This window comes from Protopterus annectens, chromosome 7.part0 (genome assembly GCF_019279795.1).
Source record: "Protopterus annectens isolate FY-2018-M chromosome 7.part0, PAN1.0, whole genome shotgun sequence".
NCBI classification, from domain to species: domain Eukaryota; kingdom Metazoa; phylum Chordata; order Ceratodontiformes; family Protopteridae; genus Protopterus; species Protopterus annectens.
Window position 1 is genome coordinate 1,635,159,085 of NC_056739.1, and position 14,283 is coordinate 1,635,173,367.

Genomic DNA, 14,283 nt, shown 5'->3' on the forward strand with positions numbered 1-14,283 from the left:
CATGCAGGAAGAAATAACATAGATGACTTGTATGCTATATGTGGAAATCAGGGCACTGCCAGGATGCTGTGCAGATTCATTAGTTATTAAACCCTGCACACATGCACACTAGCTGGCATTCAATGGAATCGCAGCAGTTCTTATTGAAATACTACTGTCTGCAGATACCAGCAGGGGCCTTTATTGACAAATGTGTACAATCTATGGCTCCCAATACCTTGTTTAAGGGGGAATTCATGGTGGTCACCCCTTTTCTTTGGTGTGTTGGGGAAGCAGATGTTTTCATTCACATAGTGAAGCAACACATTTCCTGCCAAGCAGTACTTAATTAACTGACCTCTTAACTGTTTAAATCATTCTTTAGAGCTTTCCTGTTGTTTTAAATGTTTTTTTTTCAGTGTCTTGCATCTTTTTTTCTGCTATGTTAAACATTCTCCAGTGTTTGCCACTGAAAGTAGGGCAGCTAGGAGCTGTAACATAGTCCAGATCCAGGCCTGCTGCTTCTGGAACTGTTTGTAGCAGTTTGTTTGTTCTGAGCATGTTTTCCAGGCCATCTTTGATTGGAAGGGGTCTATCTTAGGTTGATAGGTTTATAGGTGATTACTAGGCTAATGACCACAAGGGCCTTTTTAAGCCTAGCCATGCATCCCAAATCTCTGAGAAGTTCTGATTCTCTTGATAAGTGTAAGCATAGGCCTTGGAGATGTACCATTTACAGGTTACCTGTGTCCATTAGAGACATAGGAGCCAAACCAGGGATGAATTTCTGGTTTATCATCCAATTGTCCAAGTTGCACTTGAATTGGGTTAGGGAGGAACTCTGTCGCACATGGAAGGGAAGCCTGTTCCATAGATGAGGTAGTCTCTGAGATACATATCTATCTCGCCAGCAGGTACTATTTATATCACAGGCAAGGGTTAAGTCTTTATAATGGGTAATTTTGGTGCTGTTTGTTATCTGGATATGCAGGAGGTCCATCAGAGCGGGGTCTGACAATGCCCTGTATGCCAGGCATAGATCTCCCCCTGAAAAACCTGTAGGAGACAGAATACAGGGATAGAGCCTTGAGATGGGCACATAGGGCATTTTACTTATGCCCTGTATTCTTTTAGTGAGAAACCTCTGTGGAGGTTCCAATTATTGGATATGCCTGGTTAGGTACATATCAAAGAGGACATTGTACTCAATGATAAGTCTGATGAATGCTGAATACAGCAGAACAATGACATCCTTGGACTTAGATGTCATATCTTTGTTTATAAGTTGCGCAAAACAGAATGATTTCCTAACCACTGTAGACACGATGGTCAAAGGCTAGATTACTATATATGTGTGTCCCTAAGTCCCTGACTACTGGGTCAACAGTAAGGGGTGTTTTGTCAATATGATAGCTACCAGGAATGGATGACTTCCTAAAGGATACTATTATGCATTTCTTGGCATTTAGTTTTAGCAAATGGCTCTGACATCATTTGTTTGTCTGTGTCAGCCCCTCCTGGAGAACATTTGTGTCAGTGTGAGATTCAATGACAGCTCCTAATTTGCAATCATCTGCAAGTTTAGTCAGCCAGAAACCATTGACATTGCCCTTGACTTCTGAGAAGTAAATACCAAAAAGGACTGGTCCAAGGACTGATCATTGAGGGACTCCACTTGTGACTGGCCTCTTTGTGGAGGTGGACTCCCCAGGTCGAACTTCCTGCACGTTTGTAAAAGAATCATGTTGACTGGGACCTGACTAGTAAAGGGAGGCCAGTTTAGGACTTGGAATAAGCATCCTCATTGGTCCTCTTAAATTTTGTTAATATTTTTTTTTCCACTTTTTAGTTTCTGGTATTTAGGCCCTTCATCTGAGCAGGTTTCTGCATGTTTGTACCAAGCTGAACAGAGGTAGGCTACCAGCCACAACTCTGAGCTGAGATGTCAGATGGCTAGAGGCTTCTGAGCTTCCAAAAACCATAAGCTGTCTGTTTTTTTCTTGCTAATTTATGCTATTTACTGCACTTTTTTATTGCCTGCCACCCACGTTTATACTGTATTTATTTATTGTGTACTAAACTCTGTTATACTGCAATTGCCTGCTACACTGTGCCTGTAAAATCAAATTTTATTGCTGTTTTCACTGTTTAGAAAGCTTTTTTGTTGTTTTCTCTGTTTGTTAAGTATTTACTGGTATTTTCTTTTACTGTTTTAAAGCTATCTGTTTTGCCTGGTCTGGTTTTCCTGCCAAGCAGTACTTAATTAACTGACCTGGTAACTGTTTAAATCATTCTTTAGAGCCTCCTTGCTGATTTTCTGCTGTTTAAACATTTTATCAGAGCCTTGCTGCTATTTTTCTGCCGTGTTAAACATTCTCCAGTGTTTCCCACTGCAATTGGGTAGCTAGTAGCTATAGCATAGTCCACATCCAGGCCTTCTACCTCTGGAACTGTTTGCAATGGTTTGTTTGTTTTGAACACATATTACAGGCTATCTTGGATTGGAAGGGACCTATCTGCACTTTTGTGAGAGAATTGTGTTGATTGGGACCTGACAAGTAGAGGGAGGCTGGTCTAGAACTTGGAATAAGCATCCTTATTTGTCCTTTTGAATTTTGTCAGAGTTTCTTTCAAGGTTTAGCTTCTGGTATTCAGGGCCTGCATCTGAGCAGGTTTCTGCTTGTTTGCACATCATTCAGCACTGTGCACTGCCACCCAATTGTGCATCAAACCTGGACACTTAAATTCAACAAATTTTCCCTTAAAACCCAGACAGAAATATCCATTCACCAAGCTCCTCCATAATTGTTTCTGAAAAAGCTACCCTAGTGATAACAGTCTTCAACCTGGCAATTGCCTCATGTACACAGCCTGCCCTCTGCTAATAACACAATCTAGTACAGCGTGTGAGAGATGTATTTACACTGAGAATCTAGAATCCATGCTCTCTCTCTCACTCAAAACAGTAACACAGAGAAGGTTGTCAACTCACCCACCACTACATATTCACATAGTGCCACTACTCATACACATACTACTACTCAAACACACGCATCAAGCATGTAAATCCACATATGCGGAGGTTCCCTCAAAAAACTTATCGAAACACCAGAGACCTCCAACGCACAAGTCTGCTACAGCTAACACAGTCTCCACAGCACTCATGACACATACCAACACCAGTGTCTCACCTACCAAGCCTGTAAGGTGTAACACTCAAAAAACAAGTTTTCTTGTCATTGGAGACTCAATAGTGAGACACATGGAGTCCCACTCACCAGGCTGGACAAGGAGTAAGTCACGGTCAGCTGCCTGTCCTATGCCAGGATTTGCCAAATCACACATGCACTCAGGTAGCTCAGCAACAAGTACTTTTATGACTCTGTCATTGCACATGTTGGTGTGAATGTCCTGAGATGTACCTCGCTGGACTATATGAAGAGAGACATGATTGAGCTCTCTGAGTATGTGTCCCAGGCAGTTATGTTCCTAGCCTTGAAGAGCATACTATCCTCACCTACAATGATGCCACAGTATAAACAAAAAATGATTGATTTCAATAATTGGCTTAGTTTTTGGTGTCATTCCGAGGGGATTCAGTTCCTGTCTGTGTGGAAAGCCATAGATGATAAACCTCGCTGCTTTGCCAGAGAAAGTTTGCAACTTGCACCCCTAGGCTTTTGGCTGCTGGCAATGGCTTGTGACTCCCCCATAGTGCCTTTTTTAGGGAAGGTGTCCAAAACAACATTACAGACATGAAATTAACAAATTAGAACAAAATAAGGGTCATGCTGCTAAATGCTAGGAGCTTAAACCAAAAACTACACTCCCTGGAAGCACTTCTGTCACTAGGAGATGTAGGTGTCTGTGCAGTCACAGAAACCTGGTTTAAGGCTTCAGACTGTACCCTGGCCCTGCAAGGTTGCAATGCCTTCCACACCTTTAGACCACAAAATGAACATGTGAGAAACAAAAAAGGCAATGTTTCAATCTATATTAAAGATAAATTCGCCTCCCATCTAGTTAGACAGGACAACTCCATGGAGTTACTCCAGGCCCAGGTTACATTTAAGTCCTTGCCAGTTATAGATCCACTTCCATGTGTCACAACACCCATGAAGCCTACTTAAGCAAACTGAAGACAATCTGATTTTAATGAACACACTGGTTATGGGTGATTTTAATTATCCCACCATCAACTGGGAAACCTGCTCTAGCCCAAACTTGCTAGCACAAAAGTTCTTTGACTATGTGAGTTCAAATGCCCTGAAGCAAATTGTCTATACCCCTTCAAGAGGAACAAACACTCTAGATCTGGTCCTCACCAACATGTCAAACAGGTACACTGCTGAAACTGTTGGACCCTCATTGGTTAAAACTGACCACAAATTAGTCACCTTTGAAATGACACAAACATCAGAACTCACAAAGGGTGAAATCAGACTAAAAATGTCACCAAGGTAAGCTATACCCTGTTAGGTGAAGGTATAAATGCATTCCAAGCCCCACCCCAAGCTGAAAGTGGTAACTATGTCAAAGCTTAGACTAATGTCTTGTCCAATCACTTTTTAAGTGTATAAAATTGGCTGTACCAGATAGAATCAAATCCAGAGCCCCAAGTAAGATCATGCTGCCTTGGTGGACTTCCAGCATCAACAAACTCTACAATAAATGCAAAGAGTTGCCGTACAAGAAAACAAAGACCAGAACCCAACAATGGAAAAGCAACCACCTCTGCCTTAACAAGCAAATAAGACAACTTGTCAAATCCTCCAAGAGCTCCTTTGAGAGAAACCTAGTAAGTACTGCCAAGGATAACCATAAGGCCTTTTACAGCCATGTATGTAACCTAAAGGGAAGGACCCAAGCATGTGCAGAACTGGTAGCTAATGGTATCGCACACACTGACCCTGGAGAAAATTTCACTCCCTTATCCCCTCCTAACTTATAACAAACCCTCCCTCAAGCTCTCCCTCTACCTTACCTATCTGAAGAACAGGTCCTCAAAGCCCTGTCAAAGGCAAAGAATACGGTCTCTATGGGACTCGATGACATCCCAGGCTGTCTTCTAAACAGGCTAAAATATGAACTAGCATCACCATTAAGTACCCTTTTCAGTCATAGTCTAACCACAGACTTTGTTCCTGCAGAACGGAGAACAACTACAGTTTTTCCCCTCCAAAAAGTGGCATAGCAACAGACCCTGTGAATTACAGACCCATAAGCCTGAACAGCTTCATCTGTAAGGCCATGGAATGTATTATTACAGACCTCATAAATAAAGACATAGGTGACCTCTAAACCCTGGATCCTACCCAATGTGGCTCCATGAAGGGCAGATCCTGGATTTCTTTGAAAGTGTGACCAGGGCCATCGATGAGGGCAAGTCTGTGCACACAGCATACCTCGACTTGGCAAAGGCTTTTGACATAACCCACATTCAGGCATTACCAATAAACTTAGCAAACTGAATGTAAACCCCTTCATTTTAAGATGGGTTGTCAACTGGCTCACAAACTTGACACACACTATCAAAGTGGGTGACTCCACATCAATCAGCAGACCTGTTACCAGAGGGGTGCCACAGGAGTCAGTGCTGGCCCCCTACTGTTTGGTATATACTTCTCAGACATTCAGGTCAAAACTAAAAGGTTATGGCTGCAAGTCTGCAAATGACTGCAAACTAGGTGAAATGATTTAATCCCCAAATTATGTCAGTATACTTCAGTATGGTCTCGCATAGACCAACAACTGGTATATTAGTTACATTTTCAAACTGAATGCAAAGAAATGCATCATCATTCCCTTTTTCGCAATGTCCCTTCACACTGTCAAATCAACAACAATACTCTAAGTACCCATGAAAAATCTGTGGTGGTACAGCGGTAGCATTGTTGCCTCACAGCAAGAGGTTCTCCTGTTCGATTCCTGGCTGGAGTGCAGGGAGTGCCTTCTGTGTGGAGTCTGAATGTCCTGCCCATGGTTTGTTGGTCATTCGAAAGACATGCGTAAATGGGCGCGCCTTCATTGAAGGTTGGACATCGAGCTGGCACATCGGCTTTCATGAAAATCTACTGCCAATCATTAGCAGACCGGAGTTCCGCTGTGTTGAACCCTAACCAGGAAAAGCCGAAAAACAAACAAACAAACTCAAAGTACTCATGAAGTGGTAAGGGACCTGGGATCACAGGTTCACAGCTACTTTAACTTTGACCACCACGTGTCGACCATTGTAAGGAAAGCTTTCCACATAGCTCATTTGATTGGTAAAGGCATTGCCTTGACAGCAAAAGAAGTTATAACACCCTATACTCAGCACTTATCCACCGCCTAAATTGAGCATACTGCCCCATTTGGTATGCACCATACTAAACACCTGTAGCAACTAGAGAGACCTCAGAGGTTTCTAACAAAGAAGATCAAGGACATCTAGCATGTGCCTTACATGGACTGACTAAAGTCTCTGTCACTATACTCCATATCGTATCGACTTCTCAGGTGAGACGTATGCCTGTCCTACAAAGCAACACAAGACCCAAACCAAACGAACTTACTGCATATCTATAAATCAAATGGGACTAGGGCTACCTATTCCAGGTAATTAAATATGGCCAGCGACTTAAATAAGACATGCTGGGGGGACAGATTTATCTCCCAGTGACTGCCACATCTTTGGGCCAGGCTACCAATTCATGTGAAACAGAGCATCTCTATGACACTATTCAAGAGGAACCTGGACGAGTGGATGGAGCACCATAAATTCTTACTGTGGATGGTGTCCGCAGCCCTCCTGGACATGGGCAGTCATCCCTAAATGCAATCATGGGTATTGACTAGTACTTATATGGTATTACATTGGGTTGAAATGACTAGGCTTAAAATGAACTCCGGGTCGACAGCCTAGTAGTCTTCTATGATCCTATGATCCTATAAAATTCTGAGTATTCTACAGGCTGAGACCCGAGGAATGCACAAGCAGTCCCCACTTTATCTCTGGAAAGATGTTGAAGACAGTATGGTAGTTCATACACATACCCTGGCATCCACAAATTTCAGAAGGGCACATTTTTAACCATTTCCAGTCTCTGGGCCATATGTGCCTGTGAATGCCCATACAATATGTCTTTCAATCAGCAAATGTTTTGGGACCTGTACTTTTGTTAGCTGCCATGAGGCAATCTCATGTCTATACCATTTCTGACTGCGCTACCAAGGGACAATCTGTTGTGATAAGACAATGCTTAGATAATGCAGAATGTTACTGCTGTCAGCATTTCTTCAGCTCCACAGTTATGTTTTTGGTATGCTGTTTGCCTTTATAATCACACAAATGTCCCTGTACTATTTCACACCCAATAAATAAGAGCTGCAGCTTGTTTTCCCATTATTCATTTGCATGTCATTATACTCTCATTATGCTGTACTTCCTCATCTGCTTCCCATTACCCCATAAACTGCATATTTCTTTTTTTTTTTCAACTTTTGGTTCATTGGCTCTTGCAACATGGTTGTAAGAACCTCTGTCTGGTAGATGTTTTCATTTCTGACAGAACATAGTGTGTTGTTTTGCCATCTCTGAATACCCGGCTTTGTGATTTAGGAAAGGGGGTGGCAGAAATGATTGCACATTCACTATATGTATATATATATATATATATATATATATATATATATATATATGTGTGTGTGTGTGTGTGTGTGTGTGTGTGTGTGTGTGTGTGTGCAAAGATATATATATCTCCGAAATTCCGAACCCGCTTCAGTCAACCGTTCAGAACGTCAACCCTAAATGCTGAATTTGGAATTTCAAAACAGCAACCAAGGCAAAAATGAATACATCAACATCCATAGTTTGATGGAATTGACATAGCAAGAGCTGACGTCAGTCACCTCCTGTAATGCACATTAACATACTGTTACACTCTACAGTCAACAGTACATTAATTCTACTATTTTCACATTAACGTACCATTACACTCTACAGTCAACAGTACATTAATTCTACAATTTCGCAGTGGGACTATGCCCCTATAACCCCCATGTGGGAGGCTGCACCCCCCACACAATCTGCACATTAAATATACCAATTGCAAGATTGTGAGGAAATGGGCCAATACCCTGTTCCTTACTGAACTGCAATCTCCCTGCACAATGTCGAACCCAAATACTCGAACTACACTAACCATTCACTGTAGTGTAGTCGATACATTTTGGTTCAACATTCTGCTGACTTGAAAACTGCCATTCAACCACATGCTGGTCGACAGATGCAGTTTCCGAGTTTTGAATGTAAACCTATATATAGATATAAAGAGATATATTTATTCATATCTTTCTGTTTTCAGTTCTGACATTTCTTTTCCTAAATACAACTTCTCACCAACTACATGCGACTACTTTAAGTTTCATTGCTTATGTTTCAATATATGATGTTGCTGCACATGGTTCCCAGTCCGTGAAAGTGTCATCACCAATGAAATCATGACATTGACTTCTCTTACTACTAAATGTGCAGTATAAGTTTTTGAATTAGTTTGTTAAACTGATGCAGTATACATTAAAGCTATAACCTTTAGGGCCTGTCTTGTAACTCTTAATGGTTTGCTTTGTAGTTTAGATTTTCAAAGTTTAGCAAATCATTTTGGAGGCCTTCATATCCTCCCTCCAATGAAGGAAAACTTCCAGTAGCCCCTTTGCTCCTCCGGTCAATCCTTAGCTCATTGTAGAGCTTCTTTCACAGCTTTTAAAACTTCACTTCATTTTGCAGTTCCTATTTGTATTAAACTGACTTACCTTTATATTCTCTCCAAACGGTCTAACATTTCTCTAAAGATTAAATGATTGTCATATACCTTGTATCAATTTTTAACCAATGCTTTTATATTATCTCTAATGTGTTATAATTATTTAAACTGCAGATGCAGATGTTTTTGTTTTGTTTTTGAAGATTATAAAATTATTGTTCTTAAACATTTTTTACTAATTTGGAGCTTTTCTCCCTGGACCTCTACTGAAAATGGGCTTCTACCCAATCAAACTTTCCCAGTAATCAAATGTCAATAAACAACTAAATACATAAAGGAACTCAGATCTATTTGTTGTCTTTGCTTGCTCGTAACTGTATAGAGAACCTTTGCCCGGTGATCTAGTGCCTTGGTGTCTGTTGGGATGATGTTATTGTATATCCCTTCTTACCTTGTTCACTTCTGGTGAGAATGCAAAGTACAAGCCAAATTCATTTAAAACCTTTTTTGTTTATGTTCTGTGTCATTATAGCATAGATGGCCATTTTGACAAATAAAGATAAACATTTCCTTTAAATCAATGTGTTTTTATGCAGAAATTGCAGTTGTAAATGTATGAATGTGATGTGCCATTTTTAATATAAGATTAAAGCGTTTGGAACAGGATATGAGGCATAGTCAGGTAACTTTAATGTAGCCACATGTAACTTTTGTTATAGTTAGAAACAAATATGTTTCAAATAACAGTTAGGACTGACACTTCCATGATGACTCAATCCTACATTAAAAGAGCTTTGCATATAAAACAGTATCCTGATGGAGTATAACTATCCATTTAAAAACAGGGCTGTGCTGAGGATGTTTAGAAGTTTCTTTAACTTTTCTCTGTATGATCATTACTCAGTAACTTCCAGCAAATTTGAGATTTAACAATCTTTTAGATTACTGAATTCAATAAAAGCAGCTGCTACATTTACTGATGTACCTAGCAATATATGTAGCTTTTAAACTGGGTTTTGATAAACTCATTTTTATCCTGAAATGTATATTAGTATTTTTAAAACCATGTATTATATAACTATCCTGTCATCACTGACAATGGCTACAAGGTAGATGCTAAGCTTTCCATGCAGAAGAGCTAATCTCTATTACTATTACAATTTTTTACTTGGAACGGCAGGGATTTGTGAATGTAACCATGAACTATATACATAGTTATAAGGACAATCTGTCCTTATTTCCCATAAAAAAGGATTTAGATAAAAATAACTCTATTTAAAAACAATGTGTTCTCCACTTGTTTATCCAGTATTTTCTTTAAGGACACAAGTGTACTCTTTATTTTTGGAAATGCGTATACAGTATTACTCCTTTGCTATCAAAATACATTTTCCTTTCTACTCTCATTAAGCACTGGCACAAAAAACATGCATAAGCATGCTGACCTATGCACTCTGTGGAAACAGGAAACAAGGCACCATACTTAATGTTGCAATGTTTTATAGGCACTAAGTAAATGTTGCTCAAAGGGATAACCATTAAAGATGCAGATTGTAGATTCAAATGCATTTATAATTACCTTACAACTAAAATGTCCTGGCATGCCTAAAAAACCTTTCCTCTCCTCTTCTTCCTAACACCTCACTTTGCATGCAGCCATATAGCTACCTGTCGCAGATGCTATTTATTTTCAGTAGATCACAATACATTCCATGACAGTATTTATTTATTTATTTTTTTTGTAAAAGATTTGCTACCACAGCAATATCATCTGTTATTCTGAGACATTATCTTTATATGGTAGATAAAATGATCATTACTGACAAAATTAAAAATATGCTACATTCCATACTTTTTTACCAGTTTTACAAGTATCACTACTTCAGATGTTCAGCAACATCTTTCTGAGCCATGAATTGCCCTGGAAAAATGAAAATTATCTGAACTCTTCTGGGATTGTTTTTAGCTATACAACCTTCTTCTAACTCCTCTTGTCTCATTCAGCTGTGTTTTTTTCCACATCTTTACTTGTAACATTTGACTATTCCACATATTGCAGAAGCTCTCTTGACCATTAGTGAAAATTTAGTTTTAGATTTAAACTACAAGCCAGTTTCAATAATGCCTTCATGGTCCATTTACACCATGTACGCATCACAGTGCAACACGCACACAGTAGTGCATTATTTTGGGTTCAGTAAGAGGCGCATACCACCATGCAAACAAGGTAAGCAACATGGCATTCTCATTAGAGTATAAGCAGCTGAATTGTATGCTAATTGCCAATCCAAGATGGAGGAGCTATTCAATAACCTATAAAGCAAACTTGTAGACTCAGTGCTGGTTTTCCTTACGAATTCCTAAACTTATTGGGATACTTAATGACTTTCAACTGATCTCTATGAACAAGAAGAATTTTGCTTTTTTTTCTTTCCTTTAACTTTGTACACTAGAGATCCTAACTGAGCAATTACTTCAAAAGGTCCTTGCCAATTACTATCCCACGGACCGTCCATCTGGAACATCTTGATCAATACCTGTGTCCCAGAGGGAAGGTTTTCTTCTGGCATAACAGGATTCTTTGACCATAATTTGAATGCTTGTATTTCTGATACATTTTGATACAATTCAGAAATATCTTTTAACCATTGTTGATGCTCTGCAATTTCTAATAATGGTCTGTTTGTACTAACAGTAGGATCGAATGGCAATTGTACAGGCATTTTTCTACCTGTCATGACTTCAAAAGGTGAGATCCTTGTTTTACTGTGTGGAGTTGCTTTGACACCCAGCAAGATTCCAAGCAAATGTTTTACCCAATTTACGCCTTTTTCCAAGCAGGCTTTCTTAAGGCACTCCTTAAGAGTCCTGTTCATTCTCTCAACTATCTCATTAGACTGGGGATGGTAAGGAACATGAACTCATTGTTGGATACCAAGCAAATCACACAAAGCTTTCATCAGTTTACTGACAAATTGTGGCCTGTTATCAGATTTGATAACTCGTGGCCATCCCCAATAACAAAAAATGTTTTTCCATAAGGCTTCTGCTGTAGCCTTAGCCGTCATTGTTTTTGTAGGAATTGCTTCTACCCATTTGGAAAAAACATCAACTACCACTAGAAGAAACCTGTACCCACCTTTAGCTGGGGGGTAATGAACCTGCAAAGACAATTTGGATTGCATACCAAGGTCCATCCACTGGAGTTACCCTTAGTAACTGTTCTTTTTTTCAGTTGAGCATTAACCTGCAAACATACTAAGCATTCAGCATGCACTAAATTGCAAATTTTCTTTAACTGTGGATGGCAGTACTTGTTTTTTACAATGGGCCATAACTTTTGTGTACCCAAATGTCCCAATACCTGATGATTAAATTTCACTAATTGTCATGCCTGTTGGTACGGTATATAAGGAAGACTAGAACCGTCTTCACAACATTTTGCATAATATTGCCCTGGACTTTCTCTTACAAGAGTACATTTTTCTAACCCTTTATGCAGTCCAAACTTAGTTTGGATCTGCAGCAAATAATGTTGCAAATTCTGAACTGAAAATGTCTGCATGGCATGTACTGCAGTGGTTTTATCTGGTACCCTGGAAAGGTGTTTTGTAGGTACAACTGCATTCCTTCTTTTGCTGCCTTTTTTGCCAGTTTATCAGCATAGTTATTTAACTGAAATTTTTCTTTTCATTTGTAGCTTTCTGATGAGCTTTTACCTTTAAGATACTATAGCAACCCACAAGGGACTGACTACGAACCAAATTTCAATTAGTCTGCAACACAGAAGCATGCTTGAGTGTTTTGCCCATGTTATCAACAAACCCTCTCCTTGCCCATGTAGACATATGCAGCCGCAGGGAATTAATTATGTATGCACCGTCTGAAAAAATATTGACAGGTGGAAAATTTTGTTACACTTAAAGAACTGCTTTCAGTTCAGCTCGCTGAGCAGACATGTGTCCCAGTAACTGAATCAGAGTTGGCTGTCCCACAGAAGGGTTTTCTGGTACTACTGCAAATCCAGTCCAATATTGTCAATTGTCCCAAAATCGAGCACAAACAACAAAGACTGAAAATCAGGAGACAGAATGGGCTTTTTTGGATTTGAAATGTGCTTAATGCATTTATGTCATTTTCCTTCATATCCCATGGAGTTAGATAAGTAATACTTATCTCCTGCCTTTATGGTAACTTGCCTGACACTAAATAATGCCAACCATTTTGCAAACACTGCTTGACTGGCATCATAAAACAGCTTATTTAGCTGAGTCTCATTTACCAAAGCCTGTATGGCATAATACAGTGTATGCACTATAATGTCTTTAGAGAAAGCTGTTAGGTATTCAGTTTGTTTTAAACCCCAGTAAATGGCTAAAAGTTGCTGAATGCATGGGTGATATCCCCTCTCAATGTGTCATTTTCCTACTGAAGAATGTGAAGGGATGTAAAGTCTTTTCCATTCTAGAATCAGAGCCCGAAGCCACTCCTGTAAAAGCGCAACAGAGAGTGCATTGGGTCCAGCTGCTTCTTGTAACACAGAGGGACATGTTAAACTTGGAGCTACTAATTTTGTAGCCTTGGCCAATGTTGCCTTCAAATCACAAAAAGCCGTACTTTCCTTTGGTTCCCACTCCAGAAAGGGCAATTCTTTCTGGCTAGAAAGCATGTCATACAGAGGAGCTGCCATACTAGCATAATCCTCTGTAAATTCCTGATTATAATTCATGATACCCAGAAATTAGTGCAAATCCAGAATGGTAACTGATTTATCCATTTGCAGGATACCTTGCATCCTCTTTGAGCAAGGAGTGTGCCCGGAAAGATGTAAAATAGTACCTAGAAATTTTATTCAGGTGGCATGAATTGTACCTTTTCACTTTTAACCTTAACCCTGCCTCCTGCAGTGTTTGAAGGACCTGTGACACTTTAGCTAAATGCTGTTCTTTTGTTTCAGACTGTATTAATATGTCATCAGTGTAATGAAAAACAGAATCTTCAGATTCTAGACTTTGTAGTATTTGTCCAACTATTTGGTGAAATATAACCAGACTGTTTTGAAATCCCTGAGGTAACCACGTCATGACATACTGTTCATTTTGAAATGTAAAGGCAAACCTTTGCCAATCTTTTTCCTGCAGTGGTACTGCAAAGAAACCATTTACTAAGTCTATGACCATAAACAACTGACTTTGTGGTTTTATTCTTGCTGCTAGCTCTGGGACCCCTGGAATTAGATGAGCCCGGGGAGTCGTGAATTGGGTCACGTTTCATAAATCAATAGCCAGTCGGTAAGTGCCATCTTTCTTTTTAACTGGCCATATGGCTGCATTTGTAGGGCTATTTCCCTTTTGAATTATTCCCACATCAAGCCATCACTGTATGCAATTTTGCATGTCTGTCTCTGCTTCCTTTGGGATCAGATAGTGTTTTTGAAATGGTGGAATAAAATCTTAATCACTACCTACAGAAACTGTTTTCTGTAGTTTTCTGCAGTCTGTGGGCTCTTGAGACCACAATGTAGGGAACTGTTGTTTTACCTTTAACCATACTTCATTTT